An 11,796-nucleotide genomic window follows, 5' to 3' on the forward strand; every position below is an offset into this window, starting at 1 on the left:
TCTTCAGTCACAGAGTCAATCCATCTCATCCCAGGTCTTCCTGTCTTGTGCTGTTCCTTCACCATTCCAAGCATGATGTCCTTCTCCAAGGACTGGTCCCTCCTGGCCACGTGCCCAAAGTATGTGAGATAGAACTTCAAAATCATTTTCTCAAGGAAGCAGCTTGGTTTTACCCTCTCCAAGACCGACTAGTTTGAGACCAGAGGCTAAATGGCTAAAAAAAATCCCATTTTTAGGCTAACACCACAGTTACCGTCTAAATTTTTCTGCTGTGTGTTTTTATGTTGTTGTTGATTGCTATCGAGTTGAGAATGACTCATAGTGACATTATAAACAAAAGACTTGAACCCTGTTCTATAACTATTGTCATTTCTCTAAATTAATAAGAGTTTCCAGAGCCATGTTGTTTAGGAAGTGGATACCACTCTTAATTCCAAACCTGTCTTAACCTGGGAGCTCCACCAAACACTGTACACCATGGGTAACTATTATGGCATTTGACACACCAGTGTTACAGGGGTCAGCATCACAGCAACCTCAGGTTACCTCTGTACAGCAAATTGACAGACCAGTGCTATACCACTTAAAAGAATGTTCCTCCAAAATATAGTAACACTAGGCATGAGGGCTACAGGCCCAAGGGCCCAACTGCCTTTGAAATACAAAGGGTCTCCACAAGGTCCTGTTGATTCTAAACAAGAGGCTTAAAGAAAAAAAACAATCAACCAAACATTACAATGGGCTCTGAAGATAGAAAAAGCAATTTTTGTACATTTCGCATGAATAGTGATATATCTGATTTGCAGATTCTTTCACGCTATAACTTTTAAGCTAATATAGAGAGGCAAATTGCTCTCTGTTTCCTGTCTTTTGGAGATGTTGTCGTCAGGGACCCTCAAGTCAACTCTGACTTATAGCAACCACCGTGTACAACAGATCAAAACTCGGCCCGATCCTGTGCTGTCCTCATCGTCTACGAGGTGCTTAAGCTCATGGCTCCGTTGCATTGAGGGTCTTCCTTTCTTCTGCTGATCCTCTACTCTTCACTTCCTGAGGATATTCTCAAAGTGTATGAGATGAAATCTCCCCATCCCCCATCCTTGCTTCTAAAGAGCATCCTGGGTGCACTTCTTCCAAGGCAGATTTGTTTGTTCTTTTGGCAGTCGGTGCTGTGGTCTTTGCCAACACCACAATCCAAAGGCATCGATTCTTCACCCATCTTTCTAACACCACAGTTAAAGTCTCAATTTTTCTGCTATGTGTTTTCATGTTGTTGTTGATTGCCATCGAGTTGAGCATGACTCATAGTAACATTATAAACAAAAGACTTGAAACCCTGCTCTTTAACTATTGTCATTTCTTTAGCCTTCCTGTGAATGCAAAGCAGTTGAGAATATCATGGTCTAGGTCGGGCACACTTTAGTTTTTAAGGAGGCAACCGTGATCTTTGGCACTTTAAAGAGGTCTGTGACAGCAGGTTTGTCCAATGCAACATGCCTTTTGATTTCTTTTTTCTTTTCTTTTTAACACGCAGAGCAGAGCTTTATTCAAGAGGTGGGGTCAAGTGGTCAGTCTCCCAGCAAGAGGGAGGCCTAGTACACATGCTTCCGGACCACACGGTCCAGCACAGTGTGCTCATTGCCGGCAGCCTGGGCAGGGGCCTCCAGAATCTGGTCTTCGTGTAGCCGGGGGTCCATCTCCAGTAGTGCAATCTGGCCTGAGGCCGGTAGCAGAGCCAGGGCCAGCTGGGGGCCACCCGCTGCTTCCTCCACGTGGCTCAGGTCAGCCAGGGCTGTGCTGTACACAAAGCCAGCCGAAAAGGCACACACAAAGTCCCTCATGGGTATTCCGGCGTCCAGCACTGCCGGGGTGGCTGCATTCACACAAAGCTATAGGTTCCACCGTCTGCCTGCAGCACCTGCACGTAGCTGTCAACCTGGGAGCCAGGGTGCAGCTGGGTGAGGATGGCTGCCTTGAAGGTTTGGCGAAGCTGCAGGCCCATCTCACAGGACTTGCTGTCCCCGTGTGACCGCCGCTTGCACTCCCCAGTGCTGAAGGTGGCTGAGCTGTACTGGCAGTTTGACCAGTGCCAGGTCAGGCAGGGCTCGTGCCCGGGAGCCCCGGATCTCGTGTGTGACCCGTACACCACCGCCAGCGCCTTGGTGTCGCCTGCTCGGTGTAGGCCGAGCTGTCCGCCTGAGCGAACACGCCCATGCCCGCATGGACCTTGCGCAGCTTCCCCGCGCCCCCACCCCCCCTGCCCCGTCCACGTGGTAGCCCAGGTCCGACAGCAGCTCCAGTCCCGCCATGCCAATTGAGACCGCCTTTTGATTTCTTGACTGTTGTTTCCATGGCCGTTGATTGTGGGTCTACGTAAAATGAAATTCTTGACAACTCTGATCTGTTCTCCACTTATCATGATGCGCCTGTTGGTCCAGTTGCTAGGATTTTTGTCTTCTCGTTATGGAAGGCTGTGGTCCTTCATCGTCTTCAGGAAGTGCTCCAAGTCCTTTTCACTTGAGCAGAGTCATGTCATCTGTATTGTCATCTGCATAATGCAGGTTATTAATGACTTTCCTCCAATCCTGATACCACTTTTTTTTTCATATAATCCATCTTCTCATAGTATCTGCTCAATATTCCTATTCAATATTTCTCTTTCTCTTCTCTTTCATTGTTATTGAGTTTGAATTGACTCGTAGCTGACCCTCCATTGGATTTCTGAGGCTGGATGTGACATGGAAGGTCATTGTCATCTTCTCTCTACAGAACTGCTGGTGGATTTGAACACCTGGAGAGGCATAGTCTCTGGGTGAGCAGTGTAACTCCCCACAGACTACACCACCAGAATTCTCTACACACTGACTCTGTATGGTGAAAGGTTACAACTCATTTTTCTTTATTTAAAATCCCAGGTTGTGTCTCTTCTCCTTGTTGTGTTTAAAAGCCTGCTTCTTGGACCTTTAAACAGATATGTTGATGTTGTTTTGTGCTATCAAGTTGCATGCGACCCATAGTGACTCTATATACAGCAGCTCTGAACCCTGCCCTGTCCTGAGCCTGTCTCACTAATTCCCACACACCAGCCCTCATGGCCCCAGTCACTATATCAATGCATCTCATCCGGCATCTTCCTCTCCTGCACTGACACTCCATCATTCCAAGCATGAGGTCCTTCTCCAAGGACTGGTCTCTCCTGACCATGTGTAAGACAGAGCTTCAAAATCCTAGCCTTTGGGCACTCTGGTGACCTAGTGGCAAGAAGTTGCACTGCAGTCCCAGAGGTACACGGTTTGAATCCACCAGATGATCTGCCGGAGAAGGAGGAGCAATATCCTCCTGTACCAGTCAGATCTGATTTGACGGTACATGCACACAAAATAAAAATGTTTTAAAAAATCCTAGCCTTCAAGAAGAGATTTGGTTTTACCCTCTCCAAGACAGTCCTGTTTGTTTTCTTAGCTGTCCATGGAATGTTCAAGACTACTCCAGCACCATAATTCGAAGGCATCGATTCTTCTTCTGTCATTCTTAGTCATTGTCCAGCTCTATGATGCATAACAAATAATTGCAAAGAGCATGGCCTGGATTAGGTGCAACTTAGTCTCTAGATTGACATAGTTGCTTTTCAGCATTCTGGAGAGGATACTGACAGCATATTTTCCAAATGCAATTCAACTTTTGATTTCCTGGTTGCTGGTGTTAAGAGTATTGATTGGGGGGGTGGGGGAAATAGTGTTGATTGTGGAGCCAAGCAAGCGGTAATTGTTAACAACCTCAATCTCTTCACCATCTATCATGGTGCTGCCAATTGGCCCAGTGGTGAGAATTTTTGACTTCTTGATGTTGATTTTCAATCCATAGTGAAGACCACAGTCCTTCACTGTCTGTAGCTAGCACTTCAGGTCTTCTTCAGTTTTAGCGAGCAAAGTTGTGTCATCTGCATAACAGGTTGTTGATGAGTCTACCTCTACCTCTAATCCTGATGCCACATTCCTCCTCATAAAGCCCTGATTCCCAAATGATCTGTTCTGCATATAGATTGAAAAGATATGGAGACAGGATGCATCCCTGACACACTCCTGTCCTGACTTTGAACCATGCAGTGTTTCTCTGCTCTGTTCTGAGGACTGCTTCTTGGTCCAAGTATAGGTTTCTCACAGGCACAATCAATTTTTCTGGGATTCCCATTTTCCTCAAGTTTAGCTACAATTTGTTGTGATCCACTCAGTCAAATGCCTGTATAAGTACAATCAAGTATTTAAAATTGCTATTCTTCTCAATGTCATCCATAATGCATTATGATCCACATAGTTGAATGCCCTTGTGTATTCAAGTAAATACAAGTAAACATATTTTTGGTTTTCTCTGCTCTCAGCCAAGATCCATCTGACATCAGCAATGATGCTGCGCTGCTATTCATGGGGCTTGGAAGTGCCCATTATTTCAGAATTGGTTGACCAGGCTTGCTTCTTAATCTGTCAGCTCTGCTGAAACCTGTCCTCCGTGGTGGCCTTGCTGGTATCTGAAATACCGGTCGCACAGCTTTCGGCATCCAGCAACACACCAGTGCAGTCTGGCAAACTGACATATGAGTGGGGACTTTTAGAAATATATGTCTTCAAACACTCTTCAGCTGATGAGTATGAGAGAGATCAGGAGTGGGATCTATAGACAAACTAAAAATGGAGCTATATTTATTTGCTTAAAATAGTTGATCAAATTTTTTCTTTTAATTTTTAATTTTTTTCTTAAACTTTTTCACTTACTGTGTTTACCAGTTGAGGTAAACTACGACTCAACGACACTTAACAACAGAGAAAGACCAGTTGGCCTAGTGGACCGAAAGTGATGCCACCAAGCCAAAGGTGGGTGACTCTAATCCATGGCCCTCAGGCCTGTTTTTAATTGTTTTTGGTCAAACATTCTTCTAGGTTGTATAGCCCTGGTGTGTCCACTTCCTGTACAAAGGTAACTCGTGGTTGCTGTGAAGCTGAACACTGTGACAGTGATATGTCAAATGCGTTAATGGTTACCCATGGTGGACAGTGTTTGGTGGAGCTCCCCAATTCAAACAAACTTGGAAGCAGGAGTGGCATCCATTTCCATAATAGCTTGCCTCCAGGAACCCTATGAACCTGGAGAGAGGATGAAAGTCATGTAAGTGTCGAGGACTTTCGTTCATAGGGTCACTATGAGTCGCCTACGACTCGATGGCACTTAACAACAATGTATTTACCAGTTGTTCACACCAGTCTTTCTCCAATAATGGACTTAAGCACGGTGGGGATTGTGAGGATGGCGCAGAATCACATGATGTTTTAGCGTCTTGTACACAGAGTTGTTAAGAGTCAGTGGTGACTCAATGGCACCTAACAATGCCAACAACAGTTCTTCACACGCTGCTTTAGACACACCATGAGCTGTCTTTTCCTGCACCTTGAGATATGATCTGCTAAAAATGAATCATACCAAACAATAAGTTCCAAATAAATACTGTAAATTTCCATTTTGTAGAAACCCACTTAATTTCTTCCTTGAAAGGATAGTCTATGTTCAGCGATTACTATAACAGCATAAAAGTTACCACCTTGAGCTCAAAAAAGAAAAAACACCAAACAAACCCCAAAACAACTGTTATAACAACAGCAATAATGAGTTGAAAAGTGGCTTTCCATTACTCAATATTCTTCATTCATTTATGTTTCCAATTAATGAGTTAATTCCAAATAATTTCTTCAGTTTCAGTTTAATCTTCAATCTCTGTAAATGGAACTATTTTCATGTTTATCAATCATGCAAGTTGCACCAATCACTGAATCCATCCATAGCAAATAGAGAAATTCTTTAGGGCTGAATAGTATGCAAATGAAACAATATACAGAACAGCCCAATGGAGAATACGCAGCCACTCCTCTTGTAACTTCACCATTACCTTTGCACTGACAAATATATTGTGGCTACAAAACCTTGTTTGTTTACCGTTTGGAAATTTTTGATGCACATTTTCAAATGGTCCCCTGTGATTTTGAAAACCATTTGGCCTCTTTTGATCCAATAATTGACATCATTAGAAGAAAAATTAGGCCACGAAGCAGGATCTTGACATAATACTTAAAACCTACGTGTTCTCTTTCGGTCCTTTGGTGCTGTGCCTTTACGGCTCATCCAACCAGTGCTAAAAGACAAGGAGGAAAAGCATGTCAAAGCAGGTGATACAAACACACGAGTATGCTCGGTCCCAAGACTCGTTCTGGTTTGTTTTGTGCAGGACCAACGATATACTGCAAGTCACGATATACTGCAAGCCACCAGTGCGTTCTTGTTGCTGTTAGGTGCCGTTGAGTCATAGTGACCCTATAAATATATCTGAACCCTGTCCTATCCTGTGCCATCCTCACAATCTCCAACACCCTCCAGCCCACTGCTGCAGTCACTGTGTCCATCCACCTGATTGAGGGTCTTCCTTTCCTTTGCATGGAAGGTCCACCTTCCCAAGCATGATATCCTTCTCCAAGGAATAACCTCTCCTAGCAACATGCCCAAAGTATGTGAGATGAAGCTTCACCATCCTTGCCTCCAAGGAGCACTCTGGCTGCACGTTTCCCAAGACATCTCTGTTTGTTCTCTTGGCAGTCCATGGGATTTTCAGCACACTAACACCACAGTTCAAAGTTATCAATTCTTCAACTGTCCTCTTTAGTCATTGTCAAGCTCTCAGATGCATAGCGAGTGACTGAAAGGGATTATGGCCTGAATCACTTTCACTTCAGTCCTCAAATTGACGCTCCTCAACAATTTGGAGAAGTGGCTGACTACAGACTTTCCCAGTGCAATACATCTCCTGACTGCTCGTCTCAAATTTCTTGATCATGGGTCCAAGTAAGATGAAGTCATTGACAGTCTCAATCTTTTCTTCATCTATCATGATGTTGTCTCTTGGTCCAGGGACTAGGATTTTTTTCCTTTCTTTTTTTGAGGGGGAAGTCAAAAGGTTACAATCCAGATTAATAACAGAATACAGTCAACACAGCTCCTGACATACACTCAGGCACCTCAACCTCGAGCCTCATGGCTTCAGACCAGTGTTCTCAAGTTCTCAGTCTTGCCAACATTGGCTTCCCACTCCCAGTTGTGCAACAAAGTTCTCAGTCCTGCCTATACTGACTCTCTCCCCTCAAGAACCCATCTCATGTCAGATCTTCAATTTGGCCATAGGTGTAACTGGAGCAAGAAGGGCATCTTACAGCTTGCTTCTTGTTCAGTGATGCCAGAAGATCTGTCTCTGCAGTTAGAGCTGTTCAGTTTATTGGTGAGACTAGTCAATCACCGTGTGGATAGGCTAACACACCCTATTTGCATATTTCTGTCCAACTACAAGCAAAGTCAAACTGAGAAAGAATCATACGTGAGGTTATATCTGATTGGTATAAAAGGAAAAGAACAATATAATTGTTATTGTATATAAAAGGAAATGATATCCCTTTGGTGCCCTGCCAGCTCCCTTCCACATGGTGGTTTGCTTTTTTTTATTTTTTATTTAATTTTTTTTTTTTTGGTGGTTTGCTTTTTCAGATGCCCTTTCTGATTGGCATCTATGGGTCATGGATTTGGACTATTGGCATCCCTGCTTCCTGGGTAAGCCATTCCCAGGAATGTAAATATGGATATGTAAGTGTGCAAGTGTGACACATCCCCTGAGTATAACCAAGAAGTCTCTATAAACCATCCCCATCTCCATCCTAGGTATAAGAGATGGTCCAGCCAGTTAGAACGGATACTTCAAGTTAAAGAGGATACTTTTCTACTTGAGACCCTTCATGGGTCAAGGCAGACTAGGGGATCTTGCTCTGCTGAGTGTAGAAAGAGAAGAAATGAAAAAGAAAGGGACAAGTGTGGGGTGGGGAGGTCGATTTACTGAGCACCTCACAGACCATAGACTGATGAAAGCAAGGAAGATGCAGCTGTCATTCTCATGATACTCCATAATGCGTTAAGTAAAAGATGAAGATTTTTGAGCTGCTAGGGTTAGGTAATGTTATCTAAAGGATGAATGTCAGATGTTTGAAGAGGGGCACAATTTCAGTACTGGCTCAGGCCTATTTCTCCAAGATAAGCCTCTGGATGAGATACCTGCTTGGGCCTGGTGCTTGCTCTGCACCTTTCCTCCCTTGGCGAGGCAAGTTCTGGGCCCTGGGCGGGGGAGAGTGGCTCCTTACACAGCTCCAGGGCGCGTGGATACGGGGACGTGTGGGTATGACATGTGATGTAGGTGAGAGTTGGGTAGCAATCTGCTTGGGCAGAGGAGGAGAGGGGTTTGGGAAGAGTAGGCGTGTGCCAGATACACATGGAGTTTGCAGGTTTGTGTGTGTGTGTGTGTGTGTGTGTGTGTGTGTGTGTGTGCGCGCGCGCGCTTTTGCACCTGTGCGTGTGGCACAGGCATGGAAGGAGGGCGCGCCACCAGGTGGCATCACGGCTTTGTGAACGGTGCAGCCAGATGTGTCCACCGGCGGCCCAGCTCTGCGCGCAATGCGCAGGCGCATCACTCTCAGGGCGTGGTGTCCCCCGCCCATGGCCACCACTCTGTTTTAGCAACCACTTCCTTGGCTGGCTGTGCGGCCACCTAGTAATTACTGAAACAGCAATAAAAAAGTGTGAAATAGCTAACCCGTCATTTCGCAGAACCAGCTTGTCAACTCTTTTCACCAGTTTCTTGGTAGCTCCCACACAACGGGCCAATTTAGCAAACTGGGCAGTTACTGTTGTTGTTAGGTGCCATCAAGGCGACTGTGACTCATAGTGTGACCTGTGGAAACAGTGCTGAACCTATCAAGCCTTATCTTGCACCATCAGCATGAGCTCTGATTCAGGCCCGCTGTGGTTGTCACTGGACCAGTCTTCCTCTCGGTAGCTGACCCTCTACTGATGTCCCTCTCCAAGGACTCGTTCCTTCTGAAATATGCTCAAAGGAAGTGAAACTGACATTTTACCATCCTTACCTCTAAGGAGCAGGGAGCTCTGGTGGTCCAGTGGTACAAAGCTGCTCTGCAATCCCAAAGGCATGGGGTTCAAATCCACCAGCTGCTCTAGGGAGAAGGATGGCTAGTCTCCTCTGGTGGGATTTACTGCCTGTGAAAGTGCACTGTTCTGACTCAAGGACAATCAACCACTGAAAAGTAGTATGGTTACATTTCCTTCCAGACAGATGTTTGTTTTTTTGGCAGACTGTGGTGTTTTCTGCTCTCTTCACCAAAACCACAATTGAAAGGCATAGGTTCTTAACATCCTTATTAATTGTCTAACTTTCAGGTTCATAGAAAGCAGTTGAAAATACCATGGCTTGTGTTTGGCACACCTTAGTCTTTAAACTGATATCTTTGCACGTTAGAACTTTGGATAAGGCCTTGACAGCAGATTTTCCTGGCGTGACAGACACATCTTTTGATTTCCTGACTGCTGCTACCATGAGTATTGATTGTAGATCCAAATAAAATGAAATTGTTGCAACTTCAATCTTTTTTCTGTCTATCAGGATGTTGCCTATCTGTCCAGTGGTGAAGATTTGCGTTTTCTTGATGTTTAGTGTAACGCATATTGAAGGCTATAGTCTTTGATCTTCTTCAAAAAGTGCTTAAGTCTTCTGCATTTTCTGCAAGAAGGATTGTGCCATCTGCATAAGGCAGGTTGTTGATAAGTCACCTTCCAATCCTGACACCACATTCTTCTTTGTATAGCCCTGCATCTTTAATGCTTTTCTCAGCACACAGATTGAATAAATATGGATAATGGATACAACCTCAAGGCAAACCTTTCCTTTTAAGCCATGCAGTGTGTCCTTGCTCTGTTTGGATAACAGCTTCTTGATCTATATCTAGCTTTCACATGAACACGAGTGAGTGATCTTGGATTCTCATTCTCCTCAATGCTATCCATAATTTGTTATAATCCACATAGTCAAATGACTTTTCATAGTCAACAGAACACACAATCATAAAGGTAAACATCTTTCTGATACTCTCTGCTTTCAATCAAGAGCTATCAGCAGTGCTGATCCCTACTTTCTCAGCCTCTTTGGAATCCAGCTTGAATTTCTGGTCGTTCCCTCTCCAAGTTCTGTGGCAGTTGCTTTTGAACAATTTTCAACAAGGATTTACTTGCATGTGATATTAAGGATGTTGCTTGATTATTTCCACATTTTGTTGGATCACCTTATTTCGGAATGGGAGCAAACTCTACCAACTTTTGTATTCTGAAATTTATCTAATATGTAACCCAGATGTGTTAATAAGAATTCATGGTGGAAACACAAAAGTTGGAAACAAGGAAGACCGATAGTTGCAAAATAAGGACTTGGTGACAGAAATGAGGCTAGAGATCATATGACAGATTTTTGTACAATCAATGATTTATTCATTGCAAATGACTTTTTTTAGAAAATGTAAGCACCCATTATACAAATGGACCTCATGTGATGGACTACACAGGAGTCAGATTGACCACATCTGTAGAAAGCATTGATAAGGGAGCTCTGGTGGCCTAGTGGCAAGAAGCTGCACTGCAATCCCAGAGGTGCGTGGTTCAAATCCAACAGATGATCTGCTGGAGAAGGAGGGGTAATCTCCTCCTGTACCAGTCAGATCCAATTTGACAGTACACACACAAGAATAAGAATAAGAATAAATGTGTGTGTGTGTACACACACACACACACACACACACACACATAGGTGTTGATAGAAAAACTCAATATCTGTTGTTAAATTAGCCCAGGGGCTGACTATGGAATAGACCATCAGTTACTCATGTGCAAGTTTAAACTGAAGCTGCGAAAATTGAAACAAGTCTATAAGAATAAAAATATAACTTTGATCTATCACACCTGAATTTAAAAAACCATGTCAAGAATAGATTCAATGACCACTAATGACCCACGGCCACATGATGAGATGTGGGGTAACATCAAGGACATCATCAGTGGAGAAAGCAAAAGGTCATTACAAAGACAGGAGAGGAAGAAAAGACCAACATGAATGTCAGAAGAGACTCTGAACTTGCACTAGAAAGGAGAGAGGCCAAAACAAAGGGAAGAAATGCTGCAGTAAGAGAGGTGAACAGACAATGTCAAAGGGCAGCCGGAGAAGGCCACACAAAGTATTATGATGAAATGTGCAAAGAGCTGGAGTCAGAAACCCCAAGGGCAGGGACACAGACAGCATGTCTCAAGCTGAAGAACAAATTTAAGTTTTAAGTTGCAATATGGAAGGATTCTGTGGGCTGTTCCTGAGACCTGAGCAAACTGAAGGAGGGGGACTGCTGAGGGGTGATGGGGGCAGGAGGAGTGCCCAGTAGGGGACCGGTAGGCAAAGGCAGAGAAAGTGCTGGTCCATACTGAAGAAAATATTACAGTGAAAAAAATGGCACTGGATGGGGAAGATTTGTGGGTGTCAGCAGTGGGCAGTCGGGAGAGTTCCGATGTCCTTGTCCACCTACTTGGCTGTGGGGTTTGAGGATGGCCACTGCTGTGGCTGGGCCTCCGTAGAACTAAACAGATAAGAAACACTAACCATGGTTACTTGAAGGAAGGATTGTGAGGACAACTGAGATGTGAGAATGATTTGACATCCACAACTACAAGGTGAAAGGCTTACTATTATGCTTCGTGTCTCTTGCCCAACCCACTCCCCTCAAAAAAAAGAATGAAAAAGCCACACAAGATCCAAAGAAAAGGCTTCCTGGGGGTAACTATGAAACTAGCGCCAAGGTAGATGCTAGAGACTGTGTATAAGTTAACAGGTGA

General features: G+C 44.3%; 1 pseudogene; it reads right to left on the reverse strand.

The window, feature by feature from the left end:
- Window positions 1-1,568: 1,568 nt before the first annotated feature.
- LOC102875967 lies at window positions 1,569-2,309 on the reverse strand (annotated as a pseudogene).
- Window positions 2,310-11,796: the final 9,487 nt, after the last annotated feature.

The sequence above is a fragment of the Elephantulus edwardii genome, unplaced genomic scaffold (genome assembly GCF_000299155.1).
Source record: "Elephantulus edwardii isolate Elephantulus edwardi_28Jun2011 unplaced genomic scaffold, EleEdw1.0 scaffold00002, whole genome shotgun sequence".
NCBI classification, from domain to species: domain Eukaryota; kingdom Metazoa; phylum Chordata; class Mammalia; order Macroscelidea; family Macroscelididae; genus Elephantulus; species Elephantulus edwardii.